Below are 27240 nucleotides of genomic sequence, written 5' to 3'. Positions count from 1 at the left end.
TATCTGATCACAGACGTCCTTGCATGTTAAGCAAAATGCAGGGTGCGATTGGGACCAAATTTGTACCGGACACCAAAAATTAGAGTGGTTCGTGTTTCACGATATTGCTCATTACAATGCGTAGTAGTATTGGTGGTGATGCTTACTGAAGGTGCTCAGTACAGCCAAAGAGGGTGGCAATGTACTTAAAAGGGAAGGACCGCATGTTCAAAGAGTATATGCAGCAAACCTGGGACTGTGCAAAGCATGTCAGTGGGTGTGCAGGGTATGAGTGATGTGACAGAGGGTAAATGTGCTTAAGTGGGTGGATCAGTTTTCAAAACTATATGTGAATGAGTGGTATGTGTCATTGTTCGAAAAATGTAAAATTAATTATAATTATATCAAAGGTATAGCTAAATAATCAAAGCAAAACATATTTTGTTGTGTATACATCTATAATGCATGTATACGCTACACATTCGATGCTAGTGATTGTGTAGTTTAAGATTCTCTTTCAATAATAAATACAAAATACACTTTTTTGTTTACTAATATCTTTGCATCTGTTGGACTCTGCATGAAATTTGGCACAAAAATGGCACACAATGTTAAAGTTTTGGCTTGTTAAGTTTTGTGCAGCTTAGTTCAGGGCCAAAAATACCAAAGGGGGATGCGTTTCAAAAAGTTGTATTTCACATTCAAGCTCCCAAAGGAATTTTCTCTTTCTGGAATAGACTATATTGGTGTCCTTGGAAGTTGCATTTACTTCCAAGGTTTTAAAAGTTATTTTTATACTGTTTATTTATACTCAGTGAACCCAAAGAGGCACTGAAATTTCAAACAGAATGAACCAGCTTAAAACGTTACTGGTTAGATGAACCATTTAAAACATACCACTAAACATCCTCCACTCAACCCCTCCTCATATTGTTATTTGATAAAAGAAAATCATTAACATTTTTTAGAATTTATTGATACATCAACTGGTGATATAGGTAAAAAAATTGCACAAAGGTATAAATCCACCACTCAATCCCATCTCGAATTTTTATTCGATCGGTGGGCGTGGCTTTGATCGCGAACATGGTGGTCGCTCTTTGTTAGAGCACCCCCTCGTTATGCCAGATATCCGTCAATGCCGCCTGCTCCCCGGGGCTCTTCAGCCCGGTCGTACGTAGACTGGTGGCACCTCAGTGTCACTGCTTTGATCCGGAGCAGGCACTCCGGCGATCCTCAGCATAACGTAGATTGCTGTGGAGGGGCCCAATATCTTCACTGATGCCAGCGGCCTCTCAGGCCCCGTGAACGAAGGACTGCAATAATGCCTGGTCCGGGGCCTACTACATCCAAACTTAGGGGGGCTAATAGGGGTGGCCGGCATGGCTCGCAGGGGCAGACACAGCCTGCATGGAAAAGGGGAGAGTGCGCATGACTGTTTATGCGGCACGAGAGGGCAGACCAAACAGTCATTGCGCATTTAGGATAGGGCATATCACTCCTCCCCTGCCCTGCTTCCTAGGCATAGCAGCCTCGCCCACCGGTAAAGGAAACATAAAATAATAACAAAGTTATTATCATTTTATATTTACTTTACAATGCTCAAAAGCAGGGGGCGTTGCTCCTCCGCCGTAGCGGAGGAGCCGCCACTGGAGGTTAACACTCCCAGTCAGTGCTGGCCCTAACACTGGTCACACATGGTGCAACAGTCTTTTTGTGGCACCCCTCCCCCATTTCCTCCTTCTCCATAAATTCCCTCACTACCACTCACCAACAATGCACCTCATTTCTCGATAGCACCTTTCTGACAAACATTTCATATTTTTATATCGCTACTCATAGTTTAGTCACACACAGTTCTGTGATCTGCATGTTACACATTCTTTGTAGAAGGCACATTAACCCTCTGTGCTGTGTGGGTGGCAAGAGTGCCCATGTGAGTGCACTGTGAGCGATGGAACAGTGTGAGAGTCGGGTAAGAGGAGTGACTGCAGGGTGAGTGAGGTGACCATATGCATTTGGGTGCGGATGTTAAGTGCAGAGTTGGATGAATTAATGCATGGTTAGTGATGGGCTTGTTTGAGTGAGATTGCAGATTGAGCAGTGAGGGGGCAGGTAAGTGAAGGGTCACATGAGTGCAGGGTGAGTAGTGTACTTGTGTTACTGCAAGGTGAGGTACAGGGTGAACAGCGCAAATGCATTGTGAGTCCAGAGTGATCACTATGGGTGCACAGACATAATATCGAGTCCAAAATATCGTTTGGACATAATATCAAGTATTTAATATAGACTGGACAAAATATCGACAGGACAGAATATAGACAACAAAAATATCGTTTTTAAGGTAATTGAAGTAATATCGACTGTAAAAAATATAGATAGTTAAAATATCGAAATATGTAATATAGATAGTTAAAAATATCGAATTGTTAAGAATATATAATATTTTATAGTTTTTTTTATGTTATAATATGTGTGAAAAGTGTGTATTTATGTTTTTTATCTTTTATTAAATTCAATTTGTTTTTATAATTATTGCGTAATGTAATTCTGTTGTGGGTTTATAGAGGAATAGGGTGGGAAGTAATTTAATTATAATTAATTAAATATGTAAATGTATTTATTGATAGTAATTATTAATTAATTGTTACTTAATTTATATTTGTTAATTAATTTAATTATAATTTTCAAATCATTTATATTAATTGATTAATTGGTAAATATGTAAATTTTACTAATTTTATTTCTGTAGCGGGTTGTGGGTTTATAGGGGAATAGGGTGGGTAGTAAATTATTTATAATTAAATGAATATGTAAATTTATTTATTGATATTAATTAGTAAATAATTGTTAATTAATTGATATTAGTTTATTAATTTATTTATAATTGTTAATTCATTTATATTAATTGATTAATTGGTAATTATGTAAATTTTACTAATTTATTTTCTGTAGCGGGTTGTGGGTTTATCGGTGCATAGGGCGCAAAGTAATTTTTTAATAATTAATTAAATAATAAAATTAATTAAACGTTATTTATTTGGAAATAATTGTGAAATAATATTTAAGTATTAAAAAATTAATTGTTCATGTATAATTAATTTGTATTAATAGGTGATAGAGGAATAGGGTGGGAAGTAATTTAATTATAATTAATTAAATATGTAAATGTATTTATTGATAGTAATTAGTAATTAATTGTTACTTAATTTATATTTGTTAATTAATTTAATTATAATTTTCAAATCATTTATATTAATTGATTAATTGGTAAATATGTACATTTTACTAATTTTATTTCTGTAGCGGGTTGTGGGTTTATAGGGGAATAGGGTGGGAAGTAAATTAATTATAATTAAATGAATATGTAAATGTATTTATTGATATTATTTAGTAAATAATTGTTAATTAATTGATATTAGTTTATTAATTTAATTATAATTGTTAATTCATTTATATTAATTGATTAATTGGTAATTATGTAAATTTTACTCATTTATTTTCTGTAGCGGGTTGTGGGTTTATAGGTGCATAGGGTGCAAAGTAATTTTCTAATAATTAATTAAATAATAAAATTAATTAAACGTTATTTATTTGGAAATCATTGTGAAATAATTTTTAAGTATTAAAAAATTAATTGTTCATGTATAATTAATTTGTATTAATAGGTGATTAATTAAAATAAGTATTGTTAAATAGTAATTTTAAAATATTATTTATTTTATTACATAACATTTTTATTTACTTTTTATTAATTATTAATAGATATTCATTGTTAGATTTTTGAATAATATATGAAATATTTACTTTCCCTAATGTTGTATTCTCTGGAGTGGGAATAGTCATTTTACCCCTACCCTATCCAACGCTTTCCCTACTGTTGCACCCACTGGAGTGAGAATAGTAATTTTAACCCCTACGCTATCCAACACTTTCCCTACTGTTGCACTCTTTGGAGTGGGAATAGTAATTTTAACCCCTAAACTATCCAACGCTTTCCCTACTGTTGCACTCTATGGAGTGGGAATAGTAATTTTAACCCCTACGCTATCCAACGCTTTCCCTACTGTTGCACCCACTAGATATGGGAATAGTAATTTTAACCCCTACGCTATCCAACACTTTCCCTACTGTTGCACTCTTTGGAGTGGGAATAGTAATTTTAACCCCTACGCTATCCAACGCTTTCTCTACTGTTGCACTCTTTGGAGTGGGAATAGTAATTTTTACCCTTATGCTATCCAACGCTTTCCCTACTGTAGCACTCTTTGGAGTGGGAATAGTAATTTTTACCCTTACGCTATCCAACGCTTTCCCTACTGTTGCACTCACTGGAGTGGGAATAGTAATTTTAACCCCTACGCTATCCAACGCTTTCCCTACTGTTGCACTCTTTGGAGTGGGAATAGTAATTTTTACCCTTACGCTATCCAACGCTTTCCTTACTGTTGCACTCACTGGAGTGGGAATAGTAATTTTCACCCCTACGCTATCCAACACTTTCCCTACTGTTGCACTCTTTGGAGTGGGAATAGTAATTTTTACCCCTACTCTATCCAACGCTTTCCCTACTGTTGCACCCACTGGAGTGGGAATAGTAATTTTAACCCCTACACTATCCAACGCTTACCCTATGCTTGATTCTTTGCATGGGAATAGTAATTTTTACACTTTTGTTATTGTACGTTAATAATATTGGCTATTATTTAATTATATTTTGTTACTTTATATATATATGTTTTAAGAAATATGATTTAAAAAAAATTATTTTGACTTTCATTAATTATTTAAATATTATAAGTTAATGTAAGTATTTTTAAGTATATTTTAGTAATTAATTATTAATATTAATGTAATTTAACATTGTTTTTATTAAAGTCGATATTTTTTACAACTATATTTTTGTAAACGATATTTTAAACTCGATATTTTTGTACTTACCTGTTAGTACATAGAAACTCAATATTTTGACAGTCTATATTTTGTCAACGATATTATTGCAACTCTATATTTTGGCAATCGATATTATTTCAGTGATCCATCACTATGAATGCAGGGTGAGCGCGGGAATGATGGGAGTGCATGGTGATCACTGTGAGTGCAGGGTGAGCGTGTAAGTGAAGGGGGAGAATTAGGAGTGTGTCTGGGAATGTTCCCTGCATTGAGACAACACTTGAAGTAATTCATCATGTTATTGACGGTGGCGTAGGGTTTAAGATACAAGTTACACTACTGCTATTATGGCATTAATCAGAGATCGAGGTTGGAGGAAATAAATAATGTGCTGATCCTGGAACAAACATCTAGTCTTCTGCTTAGAGTTGCCAGCTCATTATTTTGATGTCCCAAATGGTAAAATAATAAACAGTCATCTAAAGCTGTACTTTCAGCACTTATCTGTGCATGTTTCGAACAGAAAATATCAATAAAAAGCACTTTTAATTGTGTTCGAGGGCTGCCTGAATGATCCATGACTGATAATTAATAGGAACAAAGATTGAAAAGTCACATTACAAATGAATGGATACTGTTTTATTTCAAACCCTATTTAGTCTAGACGAGATCTTTGCAGTCTGGCATTTTTCTTTTGGCAACCCTACTTTATATTTCTTTTCATGAAATGCATTCTCACACTACAGCAAAGGAATAGGCCGAGTGGGGGTACTAGAACCATAAAAAACTACCAGTTTGCAAAGGTATGTAAATATTCAAATGGTCTTTAAAGACCTGTGAAAAACTCGAGCATGCCGGAGATAAGACTCCAGACACTGCCCAGACGAGCACCCAGCAGCCTGGGCTGAGACACATGACGGGAGGGGGGGGGGGCTGAAGCCCTTTCAGCCCAAAAGGCATTGTGTGCCTGCACCAGGTGGAGGGCTGAAGAGGTGACTCAGTGGAGATTCGGTAGCCCTGCTAGATGGACTGGATGAGAGGGGGGCCACCCTCCCCACCTGGTGTCGGTTCAACTGGGGCTGCGTAGGCCCGCTGTGCAGCCCGAGCCACTGACTGTACCCTGGGCCAGGTATCGGCTCTGAGGCAAGCAGAGGAGTTGCGGCTTGCCAGGTGCTCCATTGGTAAACTTGGCTCACCTCCCACCCCGTGCTTACTCATGGGTTCTGCAGCTTAAGCTGAGTGGGTGAGCCTTGGGTATGGGACTGCATCTGCGATCAGTGGACATTCTGCAGCAGGAGCCGTGATCACTGCTGCGGCCTGGAGCAGAGGACTGCCTATCATCCCGTGCAACTATCTATGCCCACAGCGGGTGCTTGAAAACCTTTTTAGGGCCCCATTTTACCCTGCTCTTGGCCTGTTGTGAGGTCACTGAGGGGATGCCGCAATGGGCCCGGACTGCGGTGGCATTGTTTCCTGGAGGACGGCCCATAAGGGGGCAAGACCGCAGGCCTGGGTGCTTCCTGGCCCATCTTAGGGTTCATTGGCTGTGCTGCCTTAGGGTGCCTCTGCCCGACCACCTTGCCCAACTTCTGGTGTACGTGAGACTGGGCCTGTTGTCTCCCAACAATCCTGGTCCCAGGTCATTTTCTCCCCTCTACTGGACAGTGGTGGACTGCCTGGGAGTCCCCTGGGGGCAATTTCTAGCGCTGCAGCATCCTAGGGGCTGCTTGGCACAGCCCACATTCGGTGCCATGGTCAGGCTGTGTAGTGCTAGTGTCAGGGAACCAGCTGGAGGCGCATAATCCCGGACCATCCATACACCTTTGCAGCTGAAGAACTGCAACTACCACTGCTGCATCATATGATGTGTGGACATTGGGCTTGTGCTTGACCCCGTGTTGCTCCTAAGGTCAGTGGTATTTTGTGTCACACAGTGGGTGCTGCTTTTCTGGGAGTGGTGGCGACGGGCATCTGCCGGTGTATGACTTGGGGCTGATTGGTGGGGACTCCTTCGTGGGCTTAGTTTTGTGTTGCCATTGCAGTGCCGAAGTGAAGAGCATCTCACCATTTAGAGCCCTCCTCCTAGTTCTCTTCTTCCGACTGCTGTTCCACCTGGGTCCCCCAGGGCTCGACATGGAATGGGACAAGTCTTCGGGCACTGCATCACAGCAAACAATAGACATGTACACTAATCAGACGACCCCCTCAGATGATGCCGGCACAGCAGCAAAGGAAACAATGAAGTACAAAATGGGAAAACTGATTCTACAGAACTTACGGAACACTGCACACATGGTTACTGAGGTGGAGAGCAGGGTATTCGAGACTGAGGACATGGTCAAATTATATGAGTCTCGCTTCACAACCCTGAAGTGCCTAGTGGGGAACTGGAGGTTCGAGTGGAGTGTAGCAATGGTAGATCGAGGTGCAACAATCTGTGCATTGTGGGCATGCCTGAGGGGGCAGACAGGACCATGCCCTCTTTTGTAATTTCTAACAGAGCTGGGTGCCCACGCTGGAGATTTCCACTTACTTTATAGTCGAATAGGCACATCAAGCATTGACTGTGAAGCATCTGGTGGGTGCCAAGCATGGCCCATTCATTGCCCAGGTGCTTAATTACGCAGATTGGGATGATATTCTGAGCGGCATGAAAGGCAGAATCCTTGACATTTCTTTCTTCCCCAGTGATGATCTTTCCAGACTACACTCTTAAAGTCCAACAGTAGCGTCGCTCTTTCCAGAAAGTGAAGACAAAATGTACAGCTATGGATATCACATACATGCTTCTTTTCCCAGCACCTTTAAAGGTCATCTTTCAGGAAAATACCTTATTCTTTGATGCACCAGAGACAGCATGGGATTGGATTGAGGAGTGCCCGGGGGGCCCTTGTCATCATCAGTGACTTTACAGGACCCTGTGCAATAACTCTGACCTCTATTAGGACAGGTGCCTCTGTAGATGTAGAAATGGCACCATATGTTTCGCACTTTCACACACACTAAGCACCCATTACGCTTTTCTTTTGTGGGTTTTCCTTAGTTTCTTTCCAGGCTTTCTTTAGAGTAGTTGTGGTGCAGGTTTCCAAAGTAGGGGAGATTTAAATCATAGTCTATACCAGTTGGCTACTGTCCCTAGTTGCACCACAACAGGTACTTCCAGTAAGTGAAGTATGTAGTGGGAGTTGTGGGTAGGTGTTTTGGGGGGGTCTATTTTAGTGTAACCCACTGATGGTACATTACATATATGCTAACCGACATATATACAAGTTATCCATACAGAGATCCAGAATTACACAGCCCCATGCTGTCTAGACGTCTGTATATTTGACTGAGGGCCTTATTACGATTTTGCCAGACAGGGTTCCTCCATCACAAATGTGACGGATATCCCGACTGCCGTATTACAAGTTCCATTGGACATAATGGAAATGTAATTTGGCAGATGGGATATTCGTCACGTTTGTTATGGAGTAACCATGGCTGCCTAGATCATAATCAGGCCCTGAGACTTGGCATCCTGTCTCCCCGGACAAGCTGACACTTCTTTCTTGGAATGGCAATGGTATGCTAGATAAAATCAAGAATGGGGCAATATTCAATGCTGTTTATATGTCCAACCCAGATATCTTTAAGTTACAAGAAACACATCTCATGGGTAACAACAGCCCCTTTCTGGCCAGCAGGGGATACTCCTAGGTATTTCATTCAGGCTTCCTCCGAGGCTCACGAGGAACATCCATTATGATCCATCTGCACATCTCCATGGTGGTGTCCAGGGTGTGGCACAACAGCCTTGGACGTTATATAGCGGTTAACAGACACTTTTTGGGGATATTTGATCTGCGCCTTACTGTTGACTTTTTGGAGAAGCTGGACGACCTACTTTGGGTGATGGCCGATGCACTGTGGATTTTGGGAGGTGAACTCAATGGGGTGGGCTCCTTTGTCCCTACCGGGGTTGGTCACAGCCCAACTTTGCTCTCAACTACTCTTCACAACATGTCCTTCAGTTATGTGTGGCGCACAAATCGTGTGACTGCTTGCTAAAATAACTTTCATTCCGGGGCTCACAAATCCTTCTCCCGTCTGGACCATTTTCTCCTACCCCTGGCAAAATGGTCACTCTGTACTTAGTGTGCATATCCTGGATAAGGGCCTCTCAGATTAATCGCAGGGGATGCTGAACCTGGCTTGAGGCCAGACAAGCTCTAGATCAGGGGGCTGGTGAGCCCCTGGTGCCTCCAGGGTGAGAAGTTTTGGGAGACATGCCAGGACGTGAGACAGTGATTTCTGTGTGAAAATCAGGAGTCAGTCTTCTTCGTGAGAGGCCTTCCAGAAGTAGCCTTTGGCAGGCTTTTAAAGTCTCCCTTTGCAGTGACATAATGAGCTATTGGCAGGGACATAGGGCACAAGCTCTGCAGATGGGGGAATATCTTGAGCAGGTGTGCCGGACCTCGAGTGATAATATGTTTTAACTTTGGAGGAGGCTCTCCTATGCGACTCTATTCACACACAAACTTTAGACAAAAACTCAAGCAGGCGGCCTGCAAAGCATGTCTTGCCACCCACGGCTATATTTATCAAAGGGGGAATAAGGCAGGTAAATATTACATTGGCTCTGCACACCGTGGATCACTGATGCTCCAGTTGCATACCTTGAAACTGACGCTGAGTCTCGAATAACGGGTAGTGAGGACATTGCAATTGCATTCAACCTACTATGGGACCTTTACAGTTCTGGACCGCCATGAATTCTTAGCGGACATACCAGTGCTGTGCCTCCCCCCAGCAGAGCGTGACTGTTTGGAAGTGGAGGTTGCATGTGAGGAGCTCAGGGCTGCCCTAGCACAGCTTCAAGCAGGCAAAGCACTGGGACCCAAAGGGTATCTAGTCAATTTCTGGCATTTGCTTTTGCCCCATGTGGGCCCCTTGTTGCTTCAAACTTGTGGTCAAGCTCTGACGAGTGGTGAATTATCTCAGGATCTCCGATCAGCAGAAATTGTGGTCATCCCAAAAACAAGCCTTGATGGCATACACTGTGAGGAATATCAAGTGATCTCCTTATTAAATTCAAAGGTTAACATGTGGGCTAAAATGTTGGATAACTGGCTCATGAGAGTGACTGCCCATCTGGTTGACCTGGACCAATCTGGATTTATGCCTCGTCGGGCAATATACACAAAATCACAATGCCTAGAGCAGAGTGGTCAACTACCCAGGCACCAGACTGCGCTTATGTGGACTTTAGAAAGACATTTGATTCTTTCAACTGGGATTACCTGTTCATCATTCTAGATCACTTCATGTTTGGTCCCAATTTAATTGGTTTTGTGCGCCTCCTCAACACCAACCTCCTGACGAGGCCGTGGGTCAGAGGAGCTCTGTCACACTGGTTCCATATAGAACGGGCCACCCAACAGGGTTGTCCCCTTTCCCATTTGCTGTTCGCCATGGCCATAGAGCCCTTGGTGGCATGATAGCATGTGGATGTCCTGTTCCACGAGTTCTAACGGTCTTCATGAGTGAGTAATAGGATCTCCTTTTATGCTAGAAACGTCTTGTTGGTTTTGGATAACCCACATGAGACGGGACCTCGTACTCTTTAGATCCTTCAGGTCTATGGGTCTTACTCCGGACTCCTTGGGAATAGGGCCAAGTCCTCCATATACCCCCATTGCCCTATGCCCTCTGACCATGCAATGGGCATCTAAGCTGCAGGTATTCCTGCTGGGTTTTAAATATTTGAGAGTATTCGTTACCGATGACAGGCATTGTGCATATGGCTCTAACCTCCAACCTTAACTCGACGGTCTCTCCAAAGGCATCACATTTTCTTCCTTCCTTCTGCTATCTCTATTGGTTCACTCAGCCATCTTTAAGATGCTTTCCCTGCCCATACTTCTTTATCAGCTCCAGAAATACCCCTTTTCATTGCACCAGACCTTCTTTGTTAAGGTTAGCGCTCTGGTTTGTGACTTGCTATGGAACTGGGGAGTCCACTTGATTTCCCTCGGAAAATGTTGCTGGCCTACCTTGGAATGGTGAATAGCTACCCCATACCTCCTCCTCTACTATATGGCAGCACACCTTCACATTGTGAACGATTGGTCTTTTATGTTTAACTCTTTTTATTATTATTATCATTAATGGGAGAGCGATACAATATCTTTCAACAATAAAGTCTAACTTGCTTTACATTCAAAGTAATCTCGGAAATTCACATGTTCTAATGACTTTCTTACTACAATGCTCATACAATCAATTCTATCACAATGTATTTCTTCACATTGTATCTCAAGTCTTTCTCTTTGAAATAAACCAATAACTTGAACAGCCCCCCCTCCCCTTCCAGTAGTCCTATTGCTGTTCATGTTACATTCATTGATAGTTCAATGGTGTCACATAGCAATCATTCATAAGTGGCAGGGTCTCGCATTCCGGATCTGTCAAGAGCAGCACTCTCAGGTATTTTGGCTGAGTAATTTTGTTAAACTCTGTCGATAATAACGCTAAAAATGGTTTCCACACTTTCTGAAACGAATTCTCAGAACTAGTTAAGGAGGCTGTGATACGTTCCATACCCCTAATGTACCATATCCTATGTAGCCAGCCTGTGTAAGTGGGTGGGGTTGATGTCCCCCAGTGTGTCAGGATGTTTAGAAGAGCTGCCCCCAGCGCTAACCCCATCTGCCATCCACAACCGCTTTTGAGTTCGTATGTTATCTAATTGGGAAGGCCTAGAACCACATACACTGGTAGTCTTGGTATCTGCGTATCGAATAGTTGGTCTACTTCATCTAAGATTCTGGACCAGTTAGTTAGTTAATGTCGGACAGTCCCATAATAGGTGCTCTAAAATTCCCTCCTACTCACAACCCCTCCAGCAGTAAGGCTCCTGTCAGGGTTACCTCTATGAAGGCACACCATTGTAAGATACCAGTATGTGGCTATTTTCCTAGCTGTTTCAATACTGGCCACATTGCAAGCTGTGTGTTTTGCTCTACAGTATATCCCTTCCCATTCCTTCTGTGATAGTTCTCTACCCAGTTCTTTCGCCCATCTTTTCTGACTAGATTTGGAGTGCGGTAGCACTGAATGTCTGGGCATATTGTAGAGTTCCGATATCAGCCCCTTGTTGTTCTGTTTTGTGATTAACCATTTCTCGTAACGTGTCAACTAGCAACTAGCCTTTGATCGTATCTCAGGTTAGAGCACTGAGTGTCGCAATTGCATGTATCTTAACCTTTCCGTCTCCGACACCCCATAGTCCTCCTTTATCTGTGGGAATTAAATTATTCCCGTCAAGTCAAACAGATGCCCCACTGATCTGCAGGGAGTGACATGCAACGCCTGAAATGCCTTGTCTTCCATTCCTGATGTGAACTCACTATTTCCAAAAAAAAGTGTTAAAGGTGATGGAAATGACCTGAGCTTCCTGGCAGTAGCCACCCCTTCCCATACATTCATTACAGATTTTGTAATCGGTGATCTCAGTAAACTGTGAGGTCTGTGCGACTTCTTAAGAAAGGGGACCTTCCAAAGAGGAATCCCCGCTAGAACTATGTCCTGAAAGAGCCATCTCTTTTCGAACTCGGGCCTATTCCATTTCACCACGCTAAATTCGGTATCCCGAGAATCCATTTTTGGGTTGCATGTATCCTAGGTCTCTTCTCATACGGGGCCGGGCTCCAGCCCACACAAAGCGATTGATTTCTCGCTGCAGTGAGGCGAATACCACTTCCGGCGGGAGAGCAGGCAAAGTTTAGAATAAATATAATACCTTTGGTAAAAGAGTCATTTTAAATGCTGCCACCCTCCCTAGGAGTGAAAGATGATGTCTACCCCAATTACTCAGCTCTTTTTTAATCTGTCGCGTTAACCTTTCATAATTTAATCTGACTGTTTGATTGATTGTCGCCGCCAGCCCCAGATATGGGATTGATTCGACCACCCAAAATCCCCAAGATCTGTTCCCCTTCATTCCGGGAAGAATGACTTGTTGGGTTCAAATTAAGGATAAGCGATTTACCTCCATAGACCCGAAACCTGACCAAAAACCTGCAGTTCCTCTAAAAAAGCAGGTAGTGGTCTCCTTGGTCCAGCCAATGCCACTATGATATCATCTGCGTATAAGCTGATAGGGTGTGACTCCCCTCCAAACGGTATCCCTATAGTTTCAGGATTGTCCTGAATTTTCTGTGCTATGGGCTCAATGTATAGTGCAGATAAAAGGAGTGCCTGGTGCCCCTTTGAATAAAGAAGGGATGATAAGAAACACCATTGACTTTAATTGAGGCTGTAGGCACTCCGTAACAGCAACCCACCTATTCCCGAAACCTGTTGTGCAACCCAAAATGTACCATCGTCTGTTCCAAAAATCTCCAATCCACCCAGTCAAACGCTTTTTCGGCTTCAATTTCAGGAAAAGCACGCCCATTTCTATTTGGTGGGCCTTATCTATGAGTTGGAGAATCCTCTTCATATTGCCTCCGCTTTGCTGAGTCTGAATAAACCCCACCTGGTCCGGTTCTTTTAGATTCGGCTTAAGAGGACCTAATCTCGTGGCCAGTAAGCCTGTGAATATTTTCAAATCTACATTGAGTAGCGATACCGGTCGATATGATCTGCAGTCCTGCTTATCTTTTCCCGGTTTTGGTAGTACCACTATCGCAGCCGATAGCATATTTGATGGGATGAATCCTTTACTCCCGAAGGAGTTAAATAATCTCGTCAGTATCGGGGCTAAAATATGGCAACTTTTTTTTATAGAAGAGTGTGGGAAATTCATCTGGGATTGTGAGTAATTTAAGTCACGTGATTGCGGTGACCACCTCTTCGATTTGTATTGGATTGTCTAAGAATTTTGCTTGTTCTGGCGTTATTTTGGACACAGTAACACGTCAGGTCCCGTCCAGCTGCAGTGTATTTCGTGTAGTGTTTCGTAAAACTCCAGAAAAGTCTAAGCTATCTCCTGATCCCCAGTAGCTTACCCATTTCCACTTCTCTTAGCGAGTGTACCTTTGCATGTTGTCTTTAGGCCTAGAGCCTATTTGCCAGCAAACGTCCCGTCCTATCCGCCCCAATGTAGTAGGAGTGTTTTAATCTAATCGCTGCATATTCTTCCCTGTCCAGATCTATTCCTGCTAACTGTGCCCTTGCAGCTTTAAGCTGTCTCCAGACTCTGGGTGCCTCTGTCCGGCTATGTGCCCATTCCAGTTCTCGAACTTGCGCAGTTAACTGTGCGCATAGTTCTTTGCGTTCCTTATTTTCGGCATCAGAGATAGCTATTAGTTCTCACCACACTACTGCCTTCATAGCTTCCCAGAGTGTAGTGACGGCTACCTCTGGGGAATCGTTAATATCTAAATAGTCGTTAATGCATTTGGCCATCACTGCTTACTTATGGAGCATGTATTCTTTGAGCATCCAACATCCCACTCTCCTCTCTCTTGGTGATACCTGTATCTGACACAATGTCTAAAAAGATTAATCTCTTTGGGTAGCCAAAAATTCACAAACCAATCTCTCACTTGTCACTCAAATCACAAGAACCCCAAATGGATCCCTTTTAAAGAACAACAAACCAACTTCTCACTACTCACTCAGCCCACAAGAGCCTATCACAATGGCTAATCAATCAAATGTATAAATGTTTATTTATTATATATTCAAAGTTTATTATAACACAATTAAAAACAGATAAAACGAGGGGAGCCTTCAGCTCTAAATTTCAAAGACAATCCCCCAATAATGCATTCAAAATTATTGTACAATATTATACACAAAATAATATATATTAAAAACGAAGTGTGAAATAATTATGAAAATCAACATTGACATTCCATAAAGACTTTTAAGAATGTTAATCTCACATATAATGCATTCCCTAAAAAGAACAATTTTTCTTAAAAATGACCACATTGTTCTTTAAAAGGGATCCATTTTGGGTTCTTGTGATTTGAGTGACAAGTGAGAGATTGGTTTGTGAAACTTTGATTACCCAAAGGAATTAATCTTTTTAGCCATTGTGTCAAGTGGTGTCCTGTCCCGTTGGCAGAGTAGGAGCCCTCTCATTTGTTATAAAGAAACCTGTATCTGAACAGTCACTGCGTCGTGATCGGAGAGGGCCATTGGCTCTATGTCCACTTTCTTTACCACATTGTCAATCCCTGTGGTCCCTAGGAAATAGTCAAGTCGGGCATAGCACCTGTGGACATTTGAAAAGAATGAATATTGTGTTGCATTGGGGGTGGGCCTCCCTCCAAAGGTCCATTAAACCTCTGTAGCCATTTCTTCCCTTCCTTTGATAGCTCCCCTTTCCGATGGAAACTAGTTTTAGACCTATCTGTGTCTGTATCTAGAAACAGATTCAGGTCCCCACCTACTAACGTCATGCAGATTTGCGGGGCCATGGTCGCAGCTATAGCTGCTCTGAGGAAGCCATCCTGTCCCGTATTAGGGGCAGATATAGATCCCAGGACTATAGTTTGGTCACCAAATTGGATTGTGTACGCCAACAACCTCCCTTTTATTTCCGTCACTTTATCTGTCACCTCTCCCTTGCAACATTTAGCGATTAAAATGGCGACACCTGCTTTCTTCTCTACAGTTGAGGAGAAGAACTGCTGAGGGAACGCCCTGGAACGCATTCAATGCCAATCTTTGGGCAATAAGTGCGTCTCCTGTAGGAGCGCAGAGTAGCTCTGTCATCAGCGGTATGGACGCCCGCTCCGGTCTCGCTACGGCACCTTCCCCAAAGTCACTTCCATCTCGTTGCTCCCCGGCGTGAAATCCTTCGGCAGGATGAAGTCGGTCACGCAGATCCTGCTATCACAAAGGAGTATCCCGGGCTCTGTAGCGCTGCTTGCTCCAAGTGCAGCCCATTTCCAGGGCACTCCCCTATTCTCTGGCTGCGTTCTGCATCGCCATTTTGGATCGCTTCTCTCTGCAGCTGTCGAGCTGCATTCCTAATCTTCCCCATCACCATCAGGGGTCCGTAGCTTATCAGGAGTCTTGGGAAGTAACTCTGCGGGTGGATGAGCACAGGGAGACAAAGAGACACGTCTTACCCGCTGGCCATCTTAGCCACGCCCCCCCAATGATTGGTGTTTTGAAGGGTTTAATGATCCGGCCTAAGTGACGGAGGAGTGGTTCATGGGTCACAGCAACCTCCCTCACTCGCTTTATGAGGGAGCTATCTCACCCACTTTTCCATTCGCCATAAAAGTATTGCTGAAGACCTGAGTGGACACAGTGAAATCAATCGGATGGGCAGGAAGACTTAACTTGGAGACTGTGTTGTTCACGGGAACTCAGCTCCCACAGGTTGTGGCCCTCCAGGGTTTTCCTCCTGGTGGTTAACTGCACTGCACCCAGTTTTTGTGGTACCTTCAGCTCTGACATGCGCTGTAGCTGGGATTCTGCTCATACACAGAACTGTGCATAGAGACTTGGAATCTCAGTGAATTAGGGTGCGCCAAAACTCACCTTAGTAGCCAAAATCCGCTACCAGACTAGCAATCAGTGTCTCATTAGTTCTTCCATAACACCAATGATAAGACTACCCAGAACATGGAACTTAGATTACCTCAGGCAATGTGGAACACATGAACACTCTTTCATTATACTCACAAACCAGTCCAAAACAGGGAGTAAATAGAGACACGTGCAAGTTTGAAATATTTATTTCTAATGCCGTGTTCTCATGCGCAGTATCTTAGCTAATACAAGCAGACATATTATAATCAACAAGATTATTAGCATAGTTACTATTCCATAAAATACAAAGGAAGAAAGCATGTTACAATGCTAAATGGAAAACAAGTTAGAATACACCTATATCTCACCCTCCCTTGCTAGTAGGTTATTTTATATGTACAGAAGGTCTCTTGGGATTACAAGGGCAGCCCCATACCTCTGATCCTAGCAGAAATGGATAACATCAGTTTCTGCACCAGCTCTCTGCATGCGAAGGTTCTCCAAGTGTTTTTGATCATGCCTACTCAGTGCATTATTAAACAGGCCAAACTCAGAGGTGGCCACAGCTGCATATATGTTATCTCTAGAACGTGCGCTGATCAGTCCGAACAACAACCACTGTGTTGAAATACCCTCGAAGGCCTCAGCACTCACTATTCAGACAAAGCTTACCAAGCAAGGCTGCTAATATAGAAAAACATATTATTCTCGTGTGAAGCAAAACACTCTGCTAAACTCTAAACATTTATAATAATGTATGCCGTGTGCAAAGGCAGCAGAAAGGAAAAATGGCGTTTAAACTTCTAATAAGCTCATGTCAATTTAACACAGTGTAAATGCAAGGCTCATACCCATGACAGTGCTAGGGCCTTACTTTCAGTCTGTTGCAGTCATACCTGAAGTTTCCCCCTTGGAAGCTAAGATCTTACTTACAAATAATAAGGAATGAAAACTCTCCTCCATTTATCTCCTCCATTTATCAGACTCTACTTCATAATCAACCTGATCCAATGGTGGGGACGAGGACATTATGGGAGCAAGTCCTGGGGCCACTGGGGAACAAGGATTGGATTGAGCCGGTGATAGCCTCACAATTCAACTTAGACTACTACACCATACAGACTACACTAGAGCATGTCAATCCAGTGTAGGGTTGATTGTGATAGGAAATGGACTGCACTGTGATGATCCCAATGGCGATTCGACGCACTCTTTCTGGCACTGTCCATGCTTTTTTGGAATGCAGCATTCATTAATAGATTGTTCGGGTTTAGACATGCCATTATTGCTTGTCTGCAAGTTCTTATGCCTCGAGCATTAAATAACAGTCTGAGGATTACTTTCCTTTCTGCTTCTATTGCAGGACACAGACACACCAAGTGCAAAATATCTTCGTGTTCCCCTTTACACAACCTACACATCGTAATTCCCTCAGTTGTCTTCCAGGGTGGAAGATGGCACAAACCTGGCCATAGACCAAAGCGTACTCTGATAAATGCTCGCTTACTTTGGACGGACCAGGGAGTTCGGAGGTAATTTTAGACTTGCTTTTTTTTTATAGTCGTTTACAATTGGCCATGAGTGCTTTCTTTTTACCAATAGTACTTTGTCTTTTAGAAGCGATAGATGAATAACCAGTTTATTAGTTGTTTTTTTAAAGCTTTCCTGGGTAATTGTATTTTCCCAAATTGATGCAATTCCAAATTCTTCTTTAGCTTTATTTAAGTATATCCATGCTTGAAGTTTTTTGTTGACGACTACTTCTTGCCACAATGCTCGAGGCAATTGATTGTCCTGATCATTTTTTAAACGGTTCCAAACTTTAAAAATTTGGCCTTGCCGGGCATATTGCTGATTGTTTATCCCAAACTCCAGCCTTATTTGTGCCTGTGAGGCATTACATGGTAGGTTGAATAGTATTTTGTAGGTTTTTGCCACTGCGTTGTTAAGTAACTCCGCATCCTTACCGTTTAAGACTTCGGCTCCGTATGTTAAAGCCGGTAATAGTTTAGCAGCTATGAATTTTAATAGAGGACCGTATGTCAGTGCAGTTAGTTTCTTTTGTATGGTTCTAAATGCTGCAGTCAAGCTATTTGCTTTCCTTGTGATATCCTTCCGTTGGGGAAGAAAGCTTCCACTTTCATTAAATAAGACACCAAGATACCGATAGCTATCAACTTGCTCTAGGTGAGTTTGTCCCAGCATCCATTTATACTTTTGTCTTTTATTCCTTGTGACAACCATTATTTTTGTTTTTGCCTAATTTATTATCATTTGGTTATCTTTTGCATACATAAGTGTACAGTCAATTAGCCTTTGTAATCCCACTTTTGTGTGACTCGGTGGAACCACACGAATGTGTGTGATTGATTAGGATGGCTGTTTAGGTGATTGGGTCTTAGGAACCGAACAGTGGGGTCTCTCTGTATATTTTGCTTCCCAATGCCATGTCATGAGCATTTGGCTTTTTCTTTCTTGTATATTGCCATGAATATTCTGGATCTATATGTTTGTTCTGTAACAACCTTGGGAGATTGTAGCTAAAATCAATAAAAATGTTTTCCCAAAAATGTAATTGTTTTGATGAAAAGAAAAATTATTAAAAATGTTAATTTACAGATAGATCTTCTAATATATTTGAAAATATATTGTACAGACACAAATGCTCTTGTTCCCACCAATACTGCTTTTTAGGTCTCGCCTGGCGTTAGCAGCACGCATGTGCTGCCTTCGCCATGGCAAGGGACTTTTGGAATCAAAACGGACTCCAGGCGTGCACGCGCTGGGACAGAAGATGTGCACGCGAGGACTGGAAGCTTTACTGGTAGTGTGAGACTTTTTTTTCACTGCCAGTAAAGCCAGTCCCCGTGTGCACATCTTCTGTCCTCCCTGTAAAGAGCCGTGAACTTTATCACATTGGGGACCAAACTCTTCATAAAGTGAGTTTAGGGCCTGGACTTTACTTAACACTGCTGCTAAGGAACTCTTCATAAAGTGAGTTTAGCGCCTGGACTTTACCTAACACTGCTGCTAAGCACAGGAACCAGTGCAGACGGGGCTCTTTTGGGGGTATTCCTTCACTCAGTGGAAAGCATTTGGAACACGAACAGGCTTCAGGGAGCCAGCGTGAGGCAAAGAAAGCCTCTTAAGTAGAAATCATTAGACGCAAATTTAATACTAGATACAGCTAGGGCACATTTTTACCCAGTATCACTTAGAAAGCACAGTACATTTTGTGCCAACAAAATCATTACGTTTAAATAATGTACGCATGGAATTGCATTTTCTAAGCACGGGTTCCTTGGCTTTTTCACTGGTGCTGGAGTTGCTGTGTTGATTGTGGTTCCTTGGCTCTGTCACGTGGCAAGTTTGCTTTAGTTCAGTTCAACTCTGAGGGCATCTAAACTAATAGGGCAGATGGCGCCGTTTGGCGCTTCAAAGGCACTGGCTCAGTGTGTTAGATGGTGCCAAGCTGATACTGCTCTTCAGAATGATGAACTAGAAATTGGACTTTTATACCTGTTTGAAAGAAAACACCTTTTACACATTATCAGCTCCACAAGGGGATGCCAGGCTTGCGATGACAGACGGTTCTGAAGAAAAGTTACACAAACAAAAGAACAGTAGGTGCAAACGGCCGACAACACAGCCATATCCGCGAGTCCCTGTATCTAATGACACCAAATAGTTTTTACTGTATCTGAAGAGGCTTTTTTAGCCAAAACATCACTGTAGAAAGCACCAGGTGAATGTACACGCCGTAGTATCAATAAGTGAGTTTCCAACTGACATGTAATTTATTTTTTAATCATAAAGTCCAGTGGATCAAGCGTGGCTGAGGCAAAGTAATATAACGAAATGCTATCACCTAGTGGTCGCACGAGCCACATATCGTCTGTATTAGTCTCATAGCAGCATACAGAAATATTGTCCGAGGTTCAAGAGATCGCACATTACAAGTGCCATACTAATAGTCCAGTTTATCTTACAGTGAGCATATTTTGCGTTTCTGCTCGACATTAGTTTTTGTCTCCTCCTATTTAGGCATTTGTCAGCGAGAGACTTTACAACGAAAAACCATCTACAATGACAAAGTATAATCTGTCAGTGAAGTTTGTTCGCTCTTCATCAGCAGTCAACCAGCGCGTCTTCAATTAAGAAGTGCTGGCTTTCTGCATAATGCACCCCATCTGCTTCGGAAACAAATTGTAATAATGCACATTTAATTTTGCTCAATGTAATAATACAATAAATGTAAATTTTATTAAAGCCATTATTTTAAAAAAAATGAATTCCATTTAGAAACGCCGTTACTAAAAACTGTAAGTAAGGCTAAAAGTCAATTAGGTACAATTCCTAACCTGTTTAGGCATTTTGCTAATGCGCAACCTCTTTCGCCCAGTCAGGGAGAGTTGAAGTGGTGCACAGCCGAGGCCCTTAATGGCAGCTAGATTAGTAATCACAGGGACAAGGTCTGATTATCCCCGACCATGTCATTTCTATATGGAAATTAAGCTAATTGCATTCCTTGCTCCATAGTTCTAATTTTTTACACAGCCTAAAACAGAAATGTCCATACATGGTGCAGGATTTGTCATCATCATGAAACCAAGTGGAATGAATATACGTGTAGGTTTTTTATTCCAGGAGCTGGGTTTCTTGGTAAACTTTTTTGCGCTGATGAATTCCTGCGGTGCCTTGACAGAGCGGAAATCAGACAATCTGACTGAACTCAGCAGTGAGTACTACTTGCGTCGCATCTGGGAAGATGGCTCGACCGGTTAAGGCAAATACTGCAGAGTCCTGTGAGTAAACCGTAGGCAACATGTCCTAATAAAGTTAGGGGTGACGGCCATTTATCATTCAGAGATTGAAAACATGACGTAGGTGTCACATACAAACACTCAATAAGACATAGCTAAAATACTATACCATTAGCAAAGCAAATAACTTTAATTTAAACAAAGGTGAGACCTATTGCATTTCCAATGCTTGTTCTAAAAAGTGCTTTCCTCAAACAATTTTAAACTGGTCTGAAAAACCTAGAGAAAAATAAAAGAAATTACATGACAAAGCTTTCTAATTGATAACATATATTACCAGATGGTGGATTTAACATTAAAAATAATGCCTCATTGTGTGCCACTAGGGAACATATTTTCCTTATTGTTACCAAATGTTTGGATCTCTAAATTTCTAGGCCTGGACAAAAGCACAGCACATGCACTAAATCTTGTATCATGGTGTTATAGAATTGGCAACCCCGCGGCCCCCAGTCTCCCTTTTCCTTAGCCAACGGATCAAAGCTTAATGGGAGCAAGCTAAACTTATAAACCTCACATGGGGGTCATGAGTAACAAGGAAACTATGCAATTTTAATCTTGGAATTTATTGAAAAGGTTCTAAATGATCTTGATAGCTTTTAAGTTTTGTCAATTTTTTCACTGTTGAGGAAAGGATTTTAATCAAGTTCGAGCCAAAGATATAATATTTGGAAAGGTCTAGCTGAGCATCCGTGTACCAAAATAATTTAGCAAAGGTAAATTTCACAATCGTTCACTAATTCACCCCAAATTAGTTTTTCAATAACATCTTCACAACCGATGAAGAGCTTATATGCGTAACGAAGAATTTAACCAATGGCCTATGGTTAATACTAGTTAACGCAATGTCCAAACTAATAATTTCTATTGTGGATGACTGTTCCAAACCTAAGTTATGTTTCCAAAGTTTAGATTTGATGCTGGTGTACCTTTTCAAAGTAGCTATCGAGTGAGACTCTTCCACATATAGCAATGCAGAAACCATTTTTGAGAAATACACTTTGGATAATAAGGAAATGTCTCTACCGCCCACGGAGTTAAAAAAAAAATTCTTTAAGCCAAACCCAATTGCAGTTGCTTTTGAGATTTGCCCCTTGACATGGTTAGACCATGACATTTTGTTTGAGATAAGTTTCCCAAGATAATTATATGCTCAAATTGTTTCTAATTTGACCCCTCTCATAAAACCATTTACTTTGAGATTGCAAACCCTGATCCCCAATACACACAAATATTTTCCCTTTATAGACAACACAAACAAATCATTGGCATTCATCAATACCAAAATTGGTTTCAACCCTAATCGGGTAAGATGTGCATTCAGTGTATTTACATGTTCAGGAAAATCAGCCAGGTAAAAAGAGAATAACAGGGGTGATAAAATGCAGCCTTGTTGAAGGCCATTTGGAACTGCAATATTGGAGGTATATTCAGACCTGAAAACGAGAAAGACGTTTAACAAGTTGTTAGAATATAAAGATATCAGTGGACTCAATATCCAAGCTGGAATGCCCAAATATATTCATTTTTGTCAAAGTAAGGGCTGGTCAACTATAGCAAATGCACTGCTGAAATAAACAAAAGCAGCATAAAGTTTGTCCTTCCTCAGCTTCTCATAATATCCAGCATATAGTAAAGATAGAATGGTAACTATAGTAGAGCAGGCCTCCCTGAAACCACACTGCTCAATATGGAGAAAATGTTTTCCATTTACCAATTCAGAAAGTCTGTCAAAAAGGCATTTAGCTAAAATTATTCAGTTGAAAAATAAATCTAATGGGGCAATAGGTCTGTAACTTTTAGGAACGTTTCTATTACCCTTTTTATAAAGAGGAATAATTATGCTAGCCCTCCAAGAAGATGGGCTGGACCTGGAAGTCAAGCAGTTTTAACTAGGGCAAGATTTCATATGCCTACAACAATATTATCCGGGCCGGGTGCCCAAGAGGTTTTCAACCCTTTAATTGCATTGATGATTTCTTCACACAGTCAGGTCTTCCTAAACTATGGGCCGATTCACAAAGTTAAACTTACACTTTTGTGTAAGTTTACTACTTTTCGGTATTCATAAAGGTAAACTTAGACCAAAAGTCTACCTTAACTACTTTTTGGTATTCACAAAGGTAAACTTAGACCAAAAACATAACTTTGCTATTTTTCGGTGTTTGCTAAGGTAAACTTAGACAAAAAGTCTAACTTTACTGGTAGTAAAGTATCTTTATGAATACCGAAAAGTAGTAAAGTTAGACTTTTGGCCTAAGTTTACCTTTGTGAATGCCAAGGAGTAGTAAACTTACACAAAAGTGTACGTTTACCTTTGTGGATCAGGCCCTATGGGAGGAAAATACTCCAGTTCCAGAAAATAATTGTTTTCCTGTATCTGCATACAGTAGCTATGATCGCCAGCGAAATTCATCCAGTGGAATTGTTTTTTTATAGTGGCCTTTGCCCAAGCACTTTGCAATGATGAACCAAAAATATACTACCATTTCTTGAAACTATAGCACTTTGCAAGGACCGCCATAATTTTGCTATTTGTGGTTCCCTTTGTTGCTTTTTTAACCATTTAATTGACTTTTTCCTAGGATGAATACTCGTTTTTGAAGTAGGTCATACTGATTTGGACAACCCTTAATACATTTCTCAAACTAAATTCTCAAAGGAATAGATGATAACATTTCCTAGAGAGGAGTTAACAATAGATTGAATAGTCAAGCTTACCTCACCTTATAGTCATAACCTAACTTACTGAATGCCCTTCAAGACCTGGCTGTTTGAAAACGCCTCCAGGACCTGCAAGCTCCTCGATACCCTATTGGGTAATTAGCTGCGCTTTATAAATCCTCATTGACTGGTTGATTGATTACCTTCACATTCTTAACTAGGCGAATAACATAGATCCTGTTTAGATGGGTTCTTAAGTTCCTGTCACCATTAGAACCAACTTTTAAAAGGTCATTTGTGCACCTGAGACCAATCAATAACTTGCGATGGTAACTCCACAAATTGGAACCTAAAGTGATACTAAATAATGGTTTAGAATCTAAGTAACGAATGAAGGCATAATCTATCAGATACTTAAGGACTCCCCGCTGCCATGAAAAATTATCAAATGGGTGGTTGTTAAACCTGCCAATAATTAATGCTACATTTAATTCCAGTGCATAATCAAGTAGTAAAAGGGCACGCTTATCACATATTGATGATAAATACACAATACAAATAAGTTGATCCACTAAATAATCTTGAATATCTAAAACAGAAAACAGTAAACCAACATTGCTAAATTCAAGGAGAAAATCACTCTAGAAGCTACTATTCCATAGCTGATTTCAATAAAGTACAAAGACCCTCTATAGCATAATTGCACTTAACGTTTTTCATTTCAAACTCTTTAGAAGACCACGTTTCCTGAAAACATCCCACCATTCATAAATCAAAAAGAGAAGTAGAATTAGGAAATGCAAACTGATTCTTTAGGCCAGCAAAATCTACTGAATAAAAATTACACCAGACTTGGCATGAAATCTGAGCTATGCCCAGAACAGGCCCCGTTTGTAGTTAGATGTAAATACATTCTTCTAAGGGTTAATATATTCTTTTCACCAGTTTGCAGACCCTTGGGGGGGGGGGGTCATGAATCTCGACAATCTAATTAACTGAGAGCAACTGAACATTTTTGTAGCAGGGGCCATAATATGATGGCAGGTATTAAACCCTGCATCATGGAAAAAGTGTTAAGGGTCATATAAGGAACCATGGGGCGCATCTCATGACTACAGGAGGATTGAGGGGCCCTAAAGGAGTAGAAAATGCACCCCCCCCCCCCAAAACACATTTGTGAGACATTTGCAGACACAATTGGGAATTTGTAGAGGAAGATACTGACTTACAAAGTTTTAAAAAACTGACTTTTATCTTTTACTAGCAGCCCGTCCCGACGTTGTCCGGGTATGAATTGCTGCCGGCCAGTAGTATATTGTTTTGTAGGATTTCGTTTTGATAGCATTTCTTATCTGTGACAGGCCTGTGAAACGCTCCGATTCACAGTGCACTGCTGATGCACTTAAGAGTGCGCATTCAGTAGTGTGTGAACTCGAGTTTCCCTACTTTTTTTTTTCTTGCAATATTATATAGCGCAACTCGACAACATGGCATGAGCACAATTTACATTACAGAAGAACACATTCATTTGTGGTAGGCACGGGGAGACAAAGCGATTTGCCTGGAATCACAGGATGTTGAGCTAATGCCGAGATTCGAACGTAGCTCCCCAGCTCTAAAGTTTGCAATTCTAGAATTTGTGGCGGGAGGTGTGTCTATAAGTGTATGTCTGTGCTGGCCATCAATGAGAGAGACCTGTGCATTTTTCAAATGGGTGGTGAAAAAATATGAGTATGTTGTTGGAGATGTGGGCCGCTGTGCCACCAATGTACTTACCGGGGGAGGGTAAACACCCATTATTCCGCAACTTTCCTTCCGCATACCATCACTTCGCATACTTTCATTACGAAAGTACCATGACTCCGCAATGTCATTATAACGCATGGCATTACATTCTATATGCTTTTACCACGCATACATTTACAACAAAATTTGTTGTAAATGCATGAATGGTAAAAGCATGTTTTTTTTAAAGGTTTGGATAAAGTAGGTATGGGTATAGGGGTATATGTTTTGGGGTACTGAGGGATATGTTTTGGGGTGTTTGGGTATTTTAAGGGTTCAGATATAGTTTTGGGTTATGGGGTACAGGGGTAGTTTTAGGGTTTAGGAATAGATATGGGGAATTTTTAGGGTTCAGGGCTAGGTTTGGGTTTTGGGGTATAGGGGTATTTTTAGGGATCAGGGGTAGGTTTGGGTTTTAGGGTACAGGGGTATTTTAAGGGTTCAGGGGTAGGTTTGGGTTTTGAGGTACAGGGGTATTTTTAGGGTTCAGAGCTATGTTTGGGGTACAGGGGTATTTTAGGGTTCAGGGGTAGGTTGGGGTTTTGGGGTACAGGATTGTTTTTAGGGTTTAGGGCTATTTTGGGGTTTTGGGGTACAGTGGTATTTTTAGGGTTCAGGGGTAGGTTTGGGTTTTGGGGTGCAGGGGTATTTTAAGGGTTCAGGGCTAGGTTTGGGTTTTGGGGTACAGGGGTATTTTAGGGTTCAGGGGTAGGTTTGGGTTTTGGGGTACAGTGGTATTTTTAGGGTTCAGGGCTAGGTTTGGGGTTTGGGGTACAGGGGTATTTTTAGGGTTCAGGGGTAGGTTTGGGTTTTGAGGTACAGGGGTATTTATAGGGTTCAGGGCTAGGTTTGGGTTTTGGGGTACAGGGGTATTTTTAGGGTTTAGGGATAGGTTTGGGTTTTGGGGTACAGGGTATATTTATAGGGTTAAGACGGGTTAGTGTTTAAGGGTGTTGGGGTATTTTAAGGAGTAAGGGTGGGTTATGATTATGGGGTGCAGGGGTATTTAAAGGGAGCAGGGTGGGATTAGTACACAATATGAAACATGGCATGAAGGGCGGAACGTACCACACGCCCCAGTCACGCCCCCAGCACACGCCCACAGCACAACGCAGACACGCCCACAAGGGACTACTTTGCTGGCACGGTTCTTTTACCTTTTAAATGTATATGGTGGGCGTCTGCTTAGCCTATGTTATTCTGCTGCAACTGCCCTTTCCAACGCTGTATTGGGTGTTGTGATTGGTGCTGTGGTTCCTGAGATTACCCGCCTCAAAGGTTTGGGCTCTCTCTTTATTATATTAGTATGGATTCATTAATTCTTTGGCAGATTCTGAACAAATGGAAACACAGAAATCACAATGAGACTATGCATGGTCAAAGACCTTGCAGAGTGAGCGCTGGGGACCTAAGTGTTGTTCAGGGCTTGGTCATAGTCCAAGCCCTTTAGTCAATTTCCCTAGGCGCTGTAGTATACAGCTGAAGATTGTCCGCAGCTGGGTTGGAGGGGAGGGCCTTGGGCAGGGCCTGGTCACATTTTAGGCACTGCATCTGAAGACATCTGTGCACATCCTTTAACAAGAGCACTTGGTTCAGTTGCACACGGGTTGCCGTC

General features: G+C 41.6%; 1 protein-coding gene across 1 annotated transcript in view; it reads right to left on the bottom strand.

Moving 5' to 3' along the window:
* Window positions 1-27240, bottom strand: part of ECRG4 (ECRG4 augurin precursor) — an 84418-nt gene that overhangs the window by 17719 nt on the left and 39459 nt on the right. The gene's annotated exons all lie outside the window — the stretch shown is intronic.

Source organism: Lissotriton vulgaris, chromosome 8, assembly GCF_964263255.1.
Source record: "Lissotriton vulgaris chromosome 8, aLisVul1.2, whole genome shotgun sequence".
NCBI classification, from domain to species: Eukaryota; Metazoa; Chordata; class Amphibia; order Caudata; family Salamandridae; genus Lissotriton; species Lissotriton vulgaris.
The sequence above is the reverse complement of the archived record's forward strand: the minus strand, read 5'-3'. Positions and strand labels throughout refer to the sequence as shown.